The sequence below is a fragment of the Ixodes scapularis genome, unplaced genomic scaffold (genome assembly GCF_016920785.2).
Source record: "Ixodes scapularis isolate PalLabHiFi unplaced genomic scaffold, ASM1692078v2 ptg000720l_1___fragment_3__unscaffolded, whole genome shotgun sequence".
Lineage (NCBI taxonomy): Eukaryota > Metazoa > Arthropoda > Arachnida > Ixodida > Ixodidae > Ixodes > Ixodes scapularis.
The window spans coordinates 534,169-549,742 of NW_024610028.1; positions in this window are offsets into that span (position 1 = coordinate 534,169).

Here is a 15,574-nt window from a genome sequence, read left to right on the forward strand (position 1 = left end):
GTTTCAAATTGGTGCATGCATATTTTGCCATATTTATTGAAAAAGTGTTTTTTTATGAAAAGGCAAAGTGTTGTAACTCGTGTTTCGCGTGGTAACTCAGCAACAAAGTTATAAAACAGATTCCCGTAGACCTAAAAGTTCAACAAAAACTAAAACCAGAAGCGCAATGCCAGGCGCTACTTCATAAAAAGTATGTTTGTACAATAAAAAATATTAAAATTCGCATTTCACGAGATATACGTTAATTTCTAGTTTAAACGATAAAACTATTTTATGTTTTAAATATTTTATGGAGTACCAAGTTGTTCGGTGTTATGAAAACCTGCGTTCGGGTTAAAGTAAAAAGTTATCTCCGGGCGATTATTAAATAATGTTTCCATTAATCTCCATTTGCATAAGGACTCAAGTGGGATTCATTCGATTAAGTATCTTCCTTTTCCACAAGAGTCGGATGAGTGCATCTTTGATTTCAAAATTAAGCGAACCTACCTGTTGAGCGTGAAATTGAAGCTCGCGTGGCAGAGACGGTTCGCGCTCGAGAGCCGCGGCTCGCTACATCTTTTATTTCGCGGAGATCTGCCCTAGCAAACTTGCCCAGTCAATTGCGAAGCATTACGGCACTTCAGGAAGCCAGTGGAAGAGGAAACGTATTGAAAGATACGATACGATACGATACGAGTTTATTTTTCACCACAGATACATGCGGTGAATGGGAGTCCGGAGAAAAAAAAAAAAAAAAAGCTGCAGAAATGCAGCTAGACTAAGCACCGGTCCCCCCTTCAGCAGCTACGACAGAGCACAGGAAAATCTATATACAAAGTGCGTGAGCATTACATATAATGGACAACGTGCAACGCTAAATGAACAGTTCAAGGATAGTGTTTTTGGATAGATGTAAAACATCAATATTTCTATCAAAGTAGCTATTGAATAAAACAGGCGAAGTGAAACTGATTCTCTGGTTACCCTAATTGGTACTACACTTCGGATTCTGCCAAAGCTGGTGACGTCTACATGAATAAAAGTCAGATTTCTTTTTTAAATCAGAAAGTTTAAGAACAATATCTGAGAACCCAAAAGCCGCATATTTATACGCCATAGTTAATCGATAATCATAAACCTGTTGCATATTCAGAATTTTGTATGATTTAAACAATGACTGTGTTGGGTGTATGTAGGGGACATTTGCAATTATTCTAATCACCTTTTTCTGCAGTAAATGTAATGTGTTTAAATTCGAGAAAAATGTATTTCCCCAGACAAGATTACAATAACACATATGATAATAAAGTAACGAAATATATAAAGCTTCTTTACATTTGTTGGAAGAATATGTCTGTGTTTATTAATAATTCCCACGATTTTTCCCAGTATAGCGCAGAGATATTTAACATGATTAGTCCAAAGCACCGTGGTCCAAAGCATATTTTCCGAAAAAACAATAGCTGAACACACGTAACATAGATGTTGTGTTGCCCTTTAAAAGCATGCAAACGACACCCGAACCGGAAGTGTTCTCGGCTCCCTGTCATGGCGGCCGGAAGTGGCCCGAATAGAACGTATACTTTATTTTCCACCTTTATGTCCTAGCGTATCCTGCAATGCGAGCCGAGGGGCCAAAAAACCAGCGCCAAACGTGCATCGTCTAGGCGGTCGTCGTCTCTCCGCGAACGGTATCTCCGGTTCAAATAATCATGAGCAGAAAAGAACGCAGGACCACGGTGCATTTACTGCGCGTCTTTGGTTTAGCCGCTGACAGCAAACTTTAAAAAAATGACGGGCGCCGTGACTATGCATTTGTGGCACTGCTTGATTGGCTGCATTAGATCGCAGCGACGGCTGTGCTCGGACTTGGTGTGAAAAGGAGAATAGCGAACTTTCCTTCTTTTCAATGCCCACGTTCACTTTAATTTGTCCGTTCACTTTAATTTGCGAAGGACGAAAGTCGCGGCTTTTGACTGCATTCAAGTTGATCGAAAAGCGATTTCTCTGCCGTTAAGCATCACTTCCAGCTGAGTGAATATCCGCTCTAGAGAGAGCAATTCAAGACCGCAATAGCAGCCGTGCGCGAACAGCACAAATGGAAAAACAAACACTACAATAGAAACACAGGCTACGACGCGCCGTGCGGGAAACAAACTCATGGCTTCGAACCGCATTGGAGCGGCTTGATTTATTGGCTTTCAAATAATTACGGCATGATCGAGCGTTTACTTTTTAATAGGAGATTCATCCCCTGAGCCATTCAAAATACTCTCAGAGGTTCGACATTGCTGGAAAAAAATCAACATGATGGGAATATTTTTTATTGCTTAGCCAGTCACCGAGAAACTCCGAGCGTTCAAAATGACCAGTATAAAAGACGGAAACGCAAAGTTCGTCTGTAGTGTTCGAGTTAGTGTGCCGTTGCATCCATGTTTTTATGTGCCATGTATGTGTATGCGCTCAATGTATGTTCACCTAATGCTTGTAGTATGCGTAATGTGTCTACATGCGTGTATACAGAGGATCCCGAAGTGCAATGGTGGCGGAAAAAAATTAAATAATTTTTGTAGTACATGAATTGGGCGGTACCTAGCGCCACCTAGCCTAGCTACTTTGAATTACTCTGCTTGAGTTGAGCGGCTTAGAGTTTGTTCTTTTGAGAGCGGCTTTTTGTTTCGCGGATTGGTTTTCCATTCCTCCGTGATGTGCGGTCGACGATGGAATTTTGACTCGAGGAACAGCAAAGGTAAGACGTAAAGGGCGCGAAGTAACTGAGTATTGGTTGTCTCCGTTTAACATCGTAGTGCTGACGACGAGAAGACTGCGTAACTACCTTCGAAACGCAAGTTTCTGTACCTGCGAGGGGAATCTGGCTTCGGAAATAAACACAGTTCGCGGAAAGCTCGTGTTACGCTTTTATTTGCTGCTCGTCTCGTCTCTTACAAGAGACGTAGCGTCCTCGTTAAGCCTTATTGAGCTCGATTTGCTCGATTCAGGGCCGCCATAATGAGCTGCAGGTGACGGAGGAACTATTTGCTCCCCTGCTTCAGGGACGAAAGTTTCTCCCTTTCTAAAGGAACATAGGTTACAAGACCGTTCCTCCAGTTAGGGAGGACTATCGATACCCTTTTTATGTGTACCTCATTACATCCTGCCCGATGCCTGGCCACGTTGTAATTTGGGATAACTTTTCGTGAGGTTTCCTCCCACTGCTCTGGCCTGCCAAGGAGGGATCATGCATATATAATAAATGACTTTCGCAGTTTACGAGGTATTACAGTCCGGAATGGCGGGCCGCAGGATCCATCGTCCGCCTCTTGTATGTGCCGCTGCAGGATACCGTCGCTGCTCAACTTGTATGAGTCCAAGTATCTGGGACTCCCGGCGGCGGGAGCGCTTTCTAGTGCCAGCTGGTGCATCATGTTTTGACAAAGTGCACTGGGCAGCTGGACCGCCCGGAGCCCTTCTCTGCTCTCCAGGGTTCCCCATCACGAATTTGGTGTGATAAGCGCAGTATAGGCCAGTGCCACAAAGTCGGGATCCACTGGCATTTTATGACTGAGAAGTGGAGCACGAGACAACGCATCTGCAACGTGGTTAGCCACTCCGCGCTTCTACTCGATTGTGTACCTGTAGCGCTGGACCGAAAGGGCCCATGGAACGAGTCGTCCTGCTGGTTTTTGAGGCCCTTTGAGCCACGAGAGAGCCATGCGGTCTATTTTAATGTAAAACGAAACGCAGTCAAGGTACATCTCAAACTTCTAACGCGCGAAAATAGTCGACAGACACTCTTTTCTGGTTGTTGATTAGTTTCACTCCGCTCCGGTTATCGTATGACTGGAGACCAGTACGGCACGAAGAACGCTGTCATGTTCCTGCAGAAGAACTGCTCCTAGTCCGTAATCGTTTGCGCCGGTCTGCAAGATGAACGGACAATTCAAGTCGGGCAGATTTAGACACGCCTATCAGTCGGAGCCCTTGAAGACACGCAAATGCGGTTTGCTTCTGTTGACCCCAACAACACTTCGTTTTTTGTTGTTGTTGTTGTTTTTTGCCTTCTTTTTTTTTTTTTTTTGCAAAGAAATTGGTTCAAATGTTTCGTTATCCCGGCGCATTGCAGAAAAAAATCTCTATAGAACGCAATCATCCCGAGATACCTCAGTAGACTTGACGTCGTGAAGGGATGGGTACCCCGTTATAGCGAGCAACTTATCTTCAATCGGGCGCAGCGTGCCGTTTTCTACATCTTACGCTCTTCATGGCTCGCGTAAGAACAACGTACCGTGGAGCAGTGAACCATTTTTACCGCGAGTATAGCACGGCTACCACGTTTAGAAGGGCTCTCGATGCAGCTGAACGAACTACGACCGGCACCGGAAGAAATGGAAGCGTCAAGTCACGTGACGCTTCGTTTCAGATGACGAAACTTCCGGCTCAAACGCCGGTAACCTATTCCCGGAGCCAGAAGGAAGCGAGAAAGGCTACGCCAAGGCGTCCGTTGCTTGCAATGGGAGGCGAGAGGAGGAAAGGCGCACGGGGCTGCAGAGTTGCAACAGAGCAGGCGTCTACACTCGTGCAGGCAACACTGGCTCTTATCCTTTCCCAATCCTCTTCCTCAGGCGCCGCCATTAAATTGCAAACGCTCTCCGAGATGTGAGTTGCGCCCACCCTAACTACAGCCTTCCTACATCTGGTTCCGACCTTTACCGGGGCCCCCTTTGGCGAAAAATTAGGGCTCGGCGATGCGTAGTTTATTTTTGCGATGGAAAAAACCCTGTAATTGTTTTCTCGGAACATCCTGTAGATCGATATGTTTTTCTGGACCAAATGGTGCCAAGAAAAAGCAACGCTTCTCATTCCATTTGGCCTCCGTGGCGATAATTCTGTGGCCCCACCTTACGGTCCAGTGGAAACTTACGTAAACGTGAGGCCACGTCTCACACCCGTTTTTCGTGCACCGAAGAGCGGGTGTCAGAACAGCATCGCTTTGTCGACTGCGCGGTGTCGCCGTGAGTGTCGTCCCCCCCCCCGAGCTGGTCAAAGCAAAACTACTCTACGCCTGTCGGACGTGGTTGAAGGAGGGTGCGAAGGTTTGTGCCGCTCGTGCTTGATCATGCCCCGTGAAAAGCGAGCGGTGCGTTTTCGACGAGCAGTAAAGTAACCGTTATTGGGACAAAGCCGTCGCAGTGTGTAGTACCCTTGCGCCGCTCGTTTCCCATAAAAATCAAGCGGCACGTTTTCGACGACGAATGGAGCTATTGTGATTGTGACACCGTCGACCTACCGCAGCGATCCCGCTAACCATATTCAAGTAAATACAGGTGCAGACGAGGACGTTAAAGGCTATTTTAGATTCTATAGAACTCAGGCGATAAGGTAAGAAAACTAGTTTCGCGTCCCACTTTTTACGATCAGGCGACACTCCTGGGGAAATATCGCATTTGGTCGAACTGTTCTGTTTGGGCAGACACAGGCAAATGCTGTTGTGTTTGACGACTTGGGTAAAATAACATCAAAAGGATGGTGCTCATGCTGCTTCACGTCTTGCTTTATTTGTGTCACGCACAAACGCTTTATTACGTCGTTAAAAAATAAATTGCTCTCGAACTTCGAAACTTTGCCAGTTTGAAATTAAAATGGAAATTAAAATTAAAATGCATGGAACCGAACCCCAGGTTCGGTTCCATGCAAGAAGATCCCTCCCATTGTGAAATCCTCCGCTGACACAAACTCTCAAAATTTACGTTTCTTTTTTTTTTTTTTTTGCAGTTTGTTCGTGAGGTTTTGTTTGAGTTTGTTCAGGACTCCCACATAAACCGTCTGTCCACAAGCTCGCATGCGCACGGAAATTAACGTCAACAAAAGATTCTGCTCCTAGATTTAAAAAAAAAAAACTATAAAAACTACTATTTTATGTGTTAAATATTTTAAGCAGTACCAAGTTCGTTTGCGTTATGAAAACCTACGTTGAGGCTAAAATAAAAAGCTATATCTGGGCGAATATTAATTTAAATTTCATTCAATCTGCATTTGCATAAGAACTCAAGTGTGATTCGTTCGATTAAGTCTCTTCGTTGTCCGGAAGAGTCGAAGGTGTGCATCTTTGATTTCAAAATAAAGCGATCCTATCGTTGAGCGTGAAATTGAAGCTCGCGTGGCAGAGGCTGTTCGCATTGGACGTCCGCGGCTCGCCGCATCTTTTATTTTGCGGAGGTCTGCTGCACCAAAGTTGCCCAGTCGATTGCGATGCATTACGGCACTTCAAGCTGGCGGAAGCGGAAACGTAACAAAAGACTCCCTATCATGGCGGCCGGAAGTGGCCCGAATACAACGTATACTAAGAGTGCGAGTTGAGTTACTTATGTATGGTGGTAAATACGGCACAAAAAAGAACAGGGAGAGAGATAGAATTATATAAGACGAGGCGTAACTTGCAACTGAACTTTACTGGAGGAAACATATGAAAGGAAGAATAAAACCGCACATCCGCAGAAAGGATGGACTTTCATTGAACACCTGGAATGCCTACCGTCACTCTTGAGTGAGCGTTGCTTGACCGATAAAAGCCTGCTCCTTATTGGAGGGGGTGTGCGACAAGCGTCAGTCCTCCAAGTTTCGGCGATGTGCCTTAGGGGTTACCTACGAGGTCCCCCTGTCTTGCCGTAGGATTTTTGTTGCCGGGCGAAGAGGTGCATTAATGATAGAATCAAAGAACACTCTGTCGCCACCAGGCAATCCCTGTCTGGCCACTTAGCTGCATATTGTGATATGTGTGGGTACCAGGCCGAGTTCAATAGCACCAAGATTGTGGGAAAATTCAAATTAAAAATTGGACCGCGAGACACATGAGGCATTCATGGTAAGTGCCCAGGCACGAATGTGTGTATCGGTGCTCCTTCTGTTGCCCTATCCGTTAGGGAGCAGGCTTTTATCGGTCAAGTACGCTCACCCAACAGTGACGGCAGGCTTTCCAAGTGTTCAATGAAAGTTCATCATCTTGGCACCAGTGCGGTTTTATTCTTATTTTTATATATTTCCTTCAGTAAACTTACTTACGCATCGTCCTGTGTACTTCTTTCTCTGTCCCTGTGTTTTCCTGGCGTATTTAGCACCATACGAGGTATACACATCTTTTTTCCTAACGTATCCTATGATGCGAGCCAAGGGGCCAATAAAGCAGCGCCAAAATCGCATCGTCACGGCGGTCGTCGTCTCTCCGCGAAAGTTAACGCCGGTTAAACTACTCAGGAACAGAATAGAGCACAGGATCACGGAGCATTCACTGTGCGTGCTTGGTTTAGCCGCTGGAAGCAAACTTTAAAAACAAAGGACGCCGTGACTATGCATTTTTGGCACCGCTTGATTGGATACAGTAGATCGCAGTAACGGCTGTGCCAGGACTTGGTGTGAAATGGAGAATAGCGAGATTTCCTTTTTTTTCAATGCCCATGGTCACGAGCGTATAATATAGTGTAATTCGTTCACTTTAATTTGCGAACGACGAAAGGGTCGAGAACTTCACATATACGTAGAAAAGGCTTCGTTTCTAGGAGAAGTCAGAAGGAAATATATTTATTTTATTCCGTTAGATTCAATCGACCGATATTTGCATGTTCGTTGCCGAATCCAAAAAGGGGCCTGGCAATCTGCAGCTGTTCCAAGTCATTCTTCATAACGCCTAGCCCCTAGAATTAATTCTATATTTTTCAAGTTGTGTTAAACGTATTTCCTAAACGTACATGCCTAAAATTGAGAGCGCAAACTGAGATTCTCGAAGAGTTTATTTTTCAGAACTCAACCCGCAGGTGGTGAAATACAAACATCGAGCAAAAACGGCGGCCTTGCCTATGCTATCCGAGTGTTCGTCGTGTGCGCACTGGTTTGCGAGCTTGCTTCCAGCTGGTCACCGTTTTTATTTTTTTTATTCTAACTTAACGCGATTATCCTGCTCTTCGTCAGCCTCTCTACTACGGCGTTATCATTTTTTTCCCTTCAGCAAGCCACTGGAGGCGTTCATTGTTCCGCGCAATGTCACTCAGGAACATATGCATGCATCGAGATTGCCGCCCCAAGCCCCGAGACTGCCCTTGTTAGGCGGCTTCAACGTGTGTGCGTGCTTCCGCAAGCCGAGCGTGAAGAAAGCAGTTACTTTCAGGCGTAAATGTCAAGGTTCCATTCTGCGGAGCATAAAGAATTTGAAAACAAGCTTCACTTCGCGCTGACACTTCAATTGACTTCCAAGTGATTAAACGTCGGTCTGAAAACGAACACCACGACAACGGCTTTGAAAAATCCAATAGACACTACGAGATTGGATTTCAAGACGCGAGTTCATAATGGATAGACAAGTACAAACATATCAAGCCTGGTGTTCATCAATAGCTTTGTTAAAAAAGGGAACCCAGAACTGATTTTTAAACAATGCCTCAGATCTCGCCAAACTCCTGCGAACCGAGTACGTTGAAAGATGTCTAAGTGTCCCCTAACAACGTGGCTTAACGTCCCATGATAGATTATACTGCTAAATAAGTTAGTTATCTGTTAGCAGATTACACTGCTAACAGATAACGTCCCTCACGCCAGACAGATCTGTAAGTGAGGTTACAGGTCTCTTTAGAATCACCCCCGAGGGTGTAACTATTTTGTGAAATGAAGTGTTCTGTATAATATTTAATAAAGGAAAATTAATGATTTAAATTTTAAAACAGGGATAGGTGGTCGAGTGGGCCAGCGCACACCAGCTCGGAGCACGTGGACTGAAAGCTCCCGCTGCAGAACTAAGGGATCCTGGGTTGAAGCCCTATTCCTGACCGTTTCCCTCTGGATGAGCGTCTTACCGGCAGGATTTTGTGCATCACTACAGCGTGGTGCATGTTAAAGACTCTAAGCTAGCGGTTGTATTGCACTGCCTAAATTAGTCAGCTACAGTTGAGAGTGAAGTCGCCCGTTGAAGCAAACTAACTTCAGGCTCTCTGAAGATACACACAACACAATTCGTTTTTTTAATCACCCCCGAACCAAGAAATAAAAAACGTATATGTGGCGTTTACGGCTAAGGACCACGCGTAGAACAAAACCAGTAAGTAAAAATACTGTCGGTTGACTGCGATGAACAGTAACGTAGCTTATGTGTACTTAGTTTATTATTGGCAATGGTTCTCTTCATTAAAAAGAAGCTCTCGCAATTTGTTTTATTTGACATTTCATCTTGTTCGTGAATGCAAACAATCATTAAAATGTAAAGACACTCCTTCTGCTATCGGAGCATATCATTACAAGGTATCGTGAATTAAAAAAAGAAAGTGTAAATCGTTATATTTTCGACAAATATTGATCGTTTTAATGCACTGTCTTTAGCTTGGTTTGATCTGTTCTTCTACTGGAATACGAGTTTGTGTGTTAGTTTTATCTTTGATGAAGGAACGTTCGTGTTTCCTTGCTGAGCTCATTTCTTACCTGCCAATTAAGGAAACAGAAATGTTCATACAGTTACAAAATATTCAAGTAATAAAGAAGTTCTGAGAATCGAATTCAAAAAGAAAGGACTAGAAGTAATAATTGCGCACTACGACAAATATTACGTCGGCTCCAAAAAGGAGGATTACATGCTGACCATCGGCGAGTACAGTAGGTATCTGAGCTGTCGCCATTACACTCGCGCTGCCTACAGCGCTCCGTTCGTGGGTGGTTGCAGGGGCATTTGCAGGACGCTGTTTATAAGTTATAAATAATCTCTAGAAATTAAATACTCCCATCAGTGCCTGGTGACCCTCCCCATGGTTATTTGTGATCGACCCGAGCGTGCACCCTTCTCACCCTGGTGTGAACCAGCGTTACTAAACCAAAGAAGAACGCTGGCTTGAATCGTGTCTGTCACGTGCCAGAGAGAAACTAAAGTAGTAACTTTTAAAACTGTATCGATCACGATAAATCCAACATTCTTCTTAAACGGAAAAACAAAATAGTTTGACTTCATTTTCATAATTTCACAGTGCACATCACGCTTTTGGCTTCCCAGAGCTGATGGTCAACAGTTCTGAGCCCAAAACTATGTCACTAAAATGGTAACCAAAAGCATAGTACCAAAGGCAGTGGCGAATAAAACATGGCGCGTAAACAAAAATCTGACTGACGATGCGATAGAAAAATAAAGTCAGAAATAAAACACATGTCCCCTTAGCTCATACCGCGTTTAAGTGCAGTGGATCGAGCCATGCGACCGTGGTCGGTTTCGCTTCGATACCATCCTGCAATCACTGACAAGCATCTCCTTATCACTCCGCAGCCACTGAGATTGCAGCATATCAGACGGTAAGAACGCTGGACAAAGACTCCCGAAGCAAAAAGCCTGAATAATGGGCTCATCCTGACACCAAAGGTTTATTTTTGGTGGATGATTTTTTCAAGTAATATTATTTATTTATTTATTTCAGAAGCCCAAAGGGCCCAAGGGCCATTGCACAGGAGGTATTGCTGAGAAATCAGTCAAACAGGAAATCCAACACAAAACAACAATACAATACAAAAACTGTCAAAACACTCTATGACCATCACCGAACATATTCAGAAACAAAAAAGTCAGTTGAAAAGAGAGGCACTTTGATACATTCAAAGAAACAGAAAGGCGGCGTACTTCTGCTCCTGAAAAAATAGAAAAAGAGAACAACCTCCACATTTTCGCCCCCCCCCCCCCTCCCTCCCCTTCCCCAATGCAGACTGCCAACGTAACTGAGAATTGTGCTGGTGGTGCCATCTCCCAATACTCACAGCAAGCACTCAAGTCGAAACCCGACGACGCCGTCGTCTGCTTCTTGAACCTCTCTAGAGATGGAGCCCCAATCGCCCCTCTACCTCTGCCCTCTACTAATGCACTGGATATAATGTATTCTACCAAGTACCGCCATTGATTGATCGTGCCGTGCGCGTTCCGATTGGCCACAGCCGACACGCCGCCATTTCTGGCTCAGAAAACATTGTAGCAGACGACGCTCCGCTCTGGCTCAAGGCTGGCTTCGGGGCACTTGGGCGGAGTGTCGTCGCCAAGGAAAATACCGAATTCAACAGAGCAACTATAAAGCGTTATATGATATTCAGTACTTTACTAAAATGAAAATATGACTGCACTCTCAACTCCTGAAACTTGTTTAGCTACGCACCCTTTGAATTGTTTAAGACATTCCGATCGACAGTGATTTCACTGCATCACTTGGCGCGCTTTTGTGGCGCGCTTCCTCGGCGCGAAGTCGAGATCACTGTGGTCGCGATGCCGAGCTGCTGCGCTATAGGGTGCACGACTCGCTCTGGACGTGGCAAAACACTATTCTTGATTCCCACCGGGACAAGGAACAAAACACGACGGAAGGAATGGCTCCACAAGATAAGCAGGGTTGGATTTGCGCCGACGCCAAATTCGAGGCTTTGCGAAGTGAATATGATTACAGTGGAATGCGGGTTTATTTGACGTTGCAGTGTTGAGTGAGATCGGCACCGCGTACTACGATAAAAAGTGGCAGCCTGCTAAACATAACATTAATCCACCAAGTTGTAATCACCACCTTAATGCTCTGAATATAATGAAAGTGCCAAATTAAATGACGTGGTGGCCGCGCTCAAAATGCTTCCTGGGGTGTCGGGACTGACAGGCCCGTGAGGTTTGTTGTAATTATTCACCATATCACCAAGAACATGCTGTACAAGCCGCCGAATGTGTTTGTTTCAATATTGCTAACATTAAAACTGCTACATTTGCTTATATTCAAACATTAAAAAAAAAAACTCCCTCTTTAATCAATGATTCATGAATGAAATGCAGGCACATAATATTGCATCCACTGAAAATTATATTTCACAACTGTGTGATAACTTTTTCGAATAGGTGCAATATTTACAACAAAAAAAATAGTCGTGTATAGCAGCATGCAATGGGGCTGCTAATATTTTTTAACCTTGTCATGTCCTGTGCGTTTCTTTTTCAATTCTCTATATTGTATGCCCCGAGGCTATATTTAGCCTAGATGGGCCTACAAGGGCCCCCCGAGGCTAAATATATATTAATTTTTGCTTACGCTCTTGCTTTGTGCCAATGATTGTCTTTATAGGACCACTTCACGAGTGACCAGTTCGAGCAGCACAGAGCTGACGGTAGCAAAATGATTTGTTGGCCTAGTTGGTTAAACATTACGAAAATTAAAAAGCGCAAAAGACAAGGACAAGAGGGAGACAACACAGGACAAGCGCTTACTCGCAACTGACGTTTTAATTTGGAAGATGAGGAAGATAAAGAACCCTAACGTTAAATGCTAGAAATATTTATGAGAAAGGAGTGAAAAAATCTGAAAAGACTGAGAATTGAAAAAGAAAAAAGAAAAAAGGAAATTAGTAAAAACAATAGGAAATGGTGGGCATGATTAAAGTAACAGTGAAAGAAATGACAGTAAATATATTAAGAAAAAGAAAGAGGAAGGTAAAGCAAATTAAGAATATCTAAGGAAAATATTTCATGAACTTTAATTCTTTTGATGACAAAGTCACCGAAGGAGCACTGATGCAGGCGTCTCCTTTGGTCGCAATCACTTCAGCCTCAAGGATTTCTCGAGTTCGCTTATCTGGGCACCTCTTCAGGATCCTTGTCCTGGACAGTAGCGGGGCGCATCTACAGTCCCTCACATGTAGAGCGAGATGCCCCGACGGAGAGGATTTTAGAGATAGCGCATGTTCTTTGAGCATTACGTTGATGCATCTTCCCGACTGTCCCACATATACCTTCCCACAGGTGAACGGGATCAGATACACTACCCCGCTGCAACAGTTGTCGTATTTGTTGCCGTGCCTAACACTGCATTTGCCAGGCTTTGTGCGTGGGGTGTTGACATTGGGGCAGAGCTTTTTAAGCTTGTCGGGGCCTGAAAACACAACCGGCACTTCGTATTTAGAGGCAATTCTCTTGAAGTTGTGAGAGATGCGGTGTATATAAGGGTCGACCGCCGGTCGACTTCTTCTTTCTCCACTTCTCTTGCTTGTTCTGTTTGGTTTTATCATGCATTCAACAACGTCAGACCGGATGGAGGTGGGGTAGCCTAACGCCTTGAGCCTTGATACTTGCGCGTCAAAGCTTTCCCTTGCTGAATGAATGCAAGACTTTTTCAGGGCAGCGCTCAAACAACTAGACACAATGCTCCTTTTGACAAGTTTTGAGTGTGCAGATTCATATTGGAGTATTCGTTTCTTGGATCTGGGTGAATACATCCAACGGACGTGGTCATTTTGAAAGGTGAGTCGCGTATCTAGAAACTGGAGGTTGTTGTTAGTCGGTGTCTCGTGGGTGAAGTTCAATCCTTGGCCCTGACCTAGGAATATGTTCTCGATGATGGTGATGTCGTTTGCGTCAGGGATTTTTGTCATGAGCACAAGATAGTCGTCAACGTATCTGAATATGCGTGCGACCGGATAGGACGTCAAACCCTGGAATACGCCCCTGTCACACTTTGAAAGAAAAATGTCACACAAAATGGGAGCTACGCATGACCCGATGCATATTCGTTTTTTCTGTATGTAAGTTTCTCCTGAAAAAGTGACAAACGTCGAGCACAAATAAAACTTCAAAAGCTTTAGGAAAGACGCAACTGGTATGCCTCAGGCGTTTTGAAAACCTAGGGCTCCATTGGAGTCGATGCATTCGCTGACGGTGTCAAACAATTCTTTGTGTGGTATTGAATAAAATAAGTCTTCAACATCTAGGGAGAAGGGATCTTGGCAGGGTGAAATGTCGCGGTACCTTCTGCGTCATTTGTCTGTCCTCCAACTTGATGACCCATTCTTGATTTCCAACTCAGAAGTAATGATTCAATACCTGAAAGACGACTCAACCCAAACACGATATGGGTTCCTGCGGTACATCACAAGGGTAAAACGGAGCGGACAGAGATGACAAAAATCAGCACATTGACACTTTAGGCCCACATTCTCAATAAAATGGAACATGCTCATGCTCGAATCTAAAAAGATGTCTGTCGTGTAAGGTACATCACCATATTAGGCACAGGAGAAAATCAGCCCTCAGCATTAGGTCCTCATTTCGAACCCCTTGGTGTAAGACAAGGTCCCCTTTCGCCCGAAAGGGAGAAAGGGCACCTTGTCTTACACTGTATATGTCGGGAGATCATCATCATCACCACCGCCGCCGGGTGACCCTGGACTCTGCCCACCGCTTCCGAGCGAGAACCCTCTCTACCAGATCGCGACCAGACATGGCACGACTCAAACCTGTATTGCTATGCTAGAATAAACCTACGCGGTTGAACCAATCTTGTCTTAACCGCGACAGTATCCTTCTGCACAATAAGGTCTGACCATGGCAACAAAAAGCTGGCTGAATGGACGCATTGAGCAGCCCAACGTCTGAAGCCTGCAATTGATGATGCCATTTCTCCATCTGCCGTCTGCTAAGAGCAAGGTGGCGCTTTTAGCAGACGACACCTTGGCTGGAAGCAGTTGCCTCGGCTGCCGGTGTCTAGTTTGTCTTCCCTTGATACGGTAGCCTAGCTCCGACAAGGCTGGGCACAAGCTGAAGCCTGGTATTAGACACTTCCTAAGCAAAACGACGAGTGTCCATTTGTTGTGCGGTCTGTTATCGAATTCAATACATCTGAACCAAGAGCAATCGCAATTGTAAGCGATTACTGTATTCGAGTAAATTGTACAAGGCTGAGCATCGGAAACAAATGCGCATGTTCTTGTCTCCTGTGTCGTTGCGCGTACCTTTTTGTTTTCTGAAGGTATCGCGGGCTCTCAGCGTTCCTTTTACCGTGCAGCGACATACGCCGTACGCGTGACCGTTTTACAATCCTTCCGGCAACTTTAGGACGAGCGGTGTTAAGACAGTATCGCAAGAGGCCAGTTGGACAGCACCGGCGCCCCAGGGCCCTTTTCGCGATGGTAAAAACTGCGAGAAAGGAACGTGGGCTTCCTCGAGAATGAACAGTGGACACTGGGAGATGAGTTCATGAAACGGTGGGCACACCAGCTTAATTATTTTGGGCGAACATGGTGTCCAAGCACATTTTTTTTTTAGATAACTAAGATGTAAAGAGTCTCTGTGTGGCCTGTGTGCCACGACTCCTACCTGTTTGTATACGCATGTAGATTTGTAAATAAATATTGTCTCTCCTGCAAACAATAGGGAATATTTCTGTCTCCTGCAAACTACTGTAAACCTGGCTGAACTACAGGGAGCTCTGGTTTTGGTGCCCGTGTGAATGGGCCTTTATCCTTGAACCCAGTTTTCCAGAAGGTGGCGCCAGTTCCACCGGAAATGATTTATTCTTGTTTTGTGAAAGCTGCAGTGCGGCGCTTCCATCGGTACTGGCACAGCGGGAGTCGTCTTCTCGAAATGAAGGATTGTCATGCTCGTGGCTTCCAGTAAATGAGACAACATAATTGCCAAAAATGTATTTCTATTCCGTTTTTTTGTTTTTGAGAGTAGTGAAATGGCATGACGGTAAATCCCCATCACGATCTAGGGTTTGCTGCAGCTGCGCCATAAAGCTAGAAAAGTTATGTGTTCTGAGTGGCTGCTGAAAGAGGCCACTGA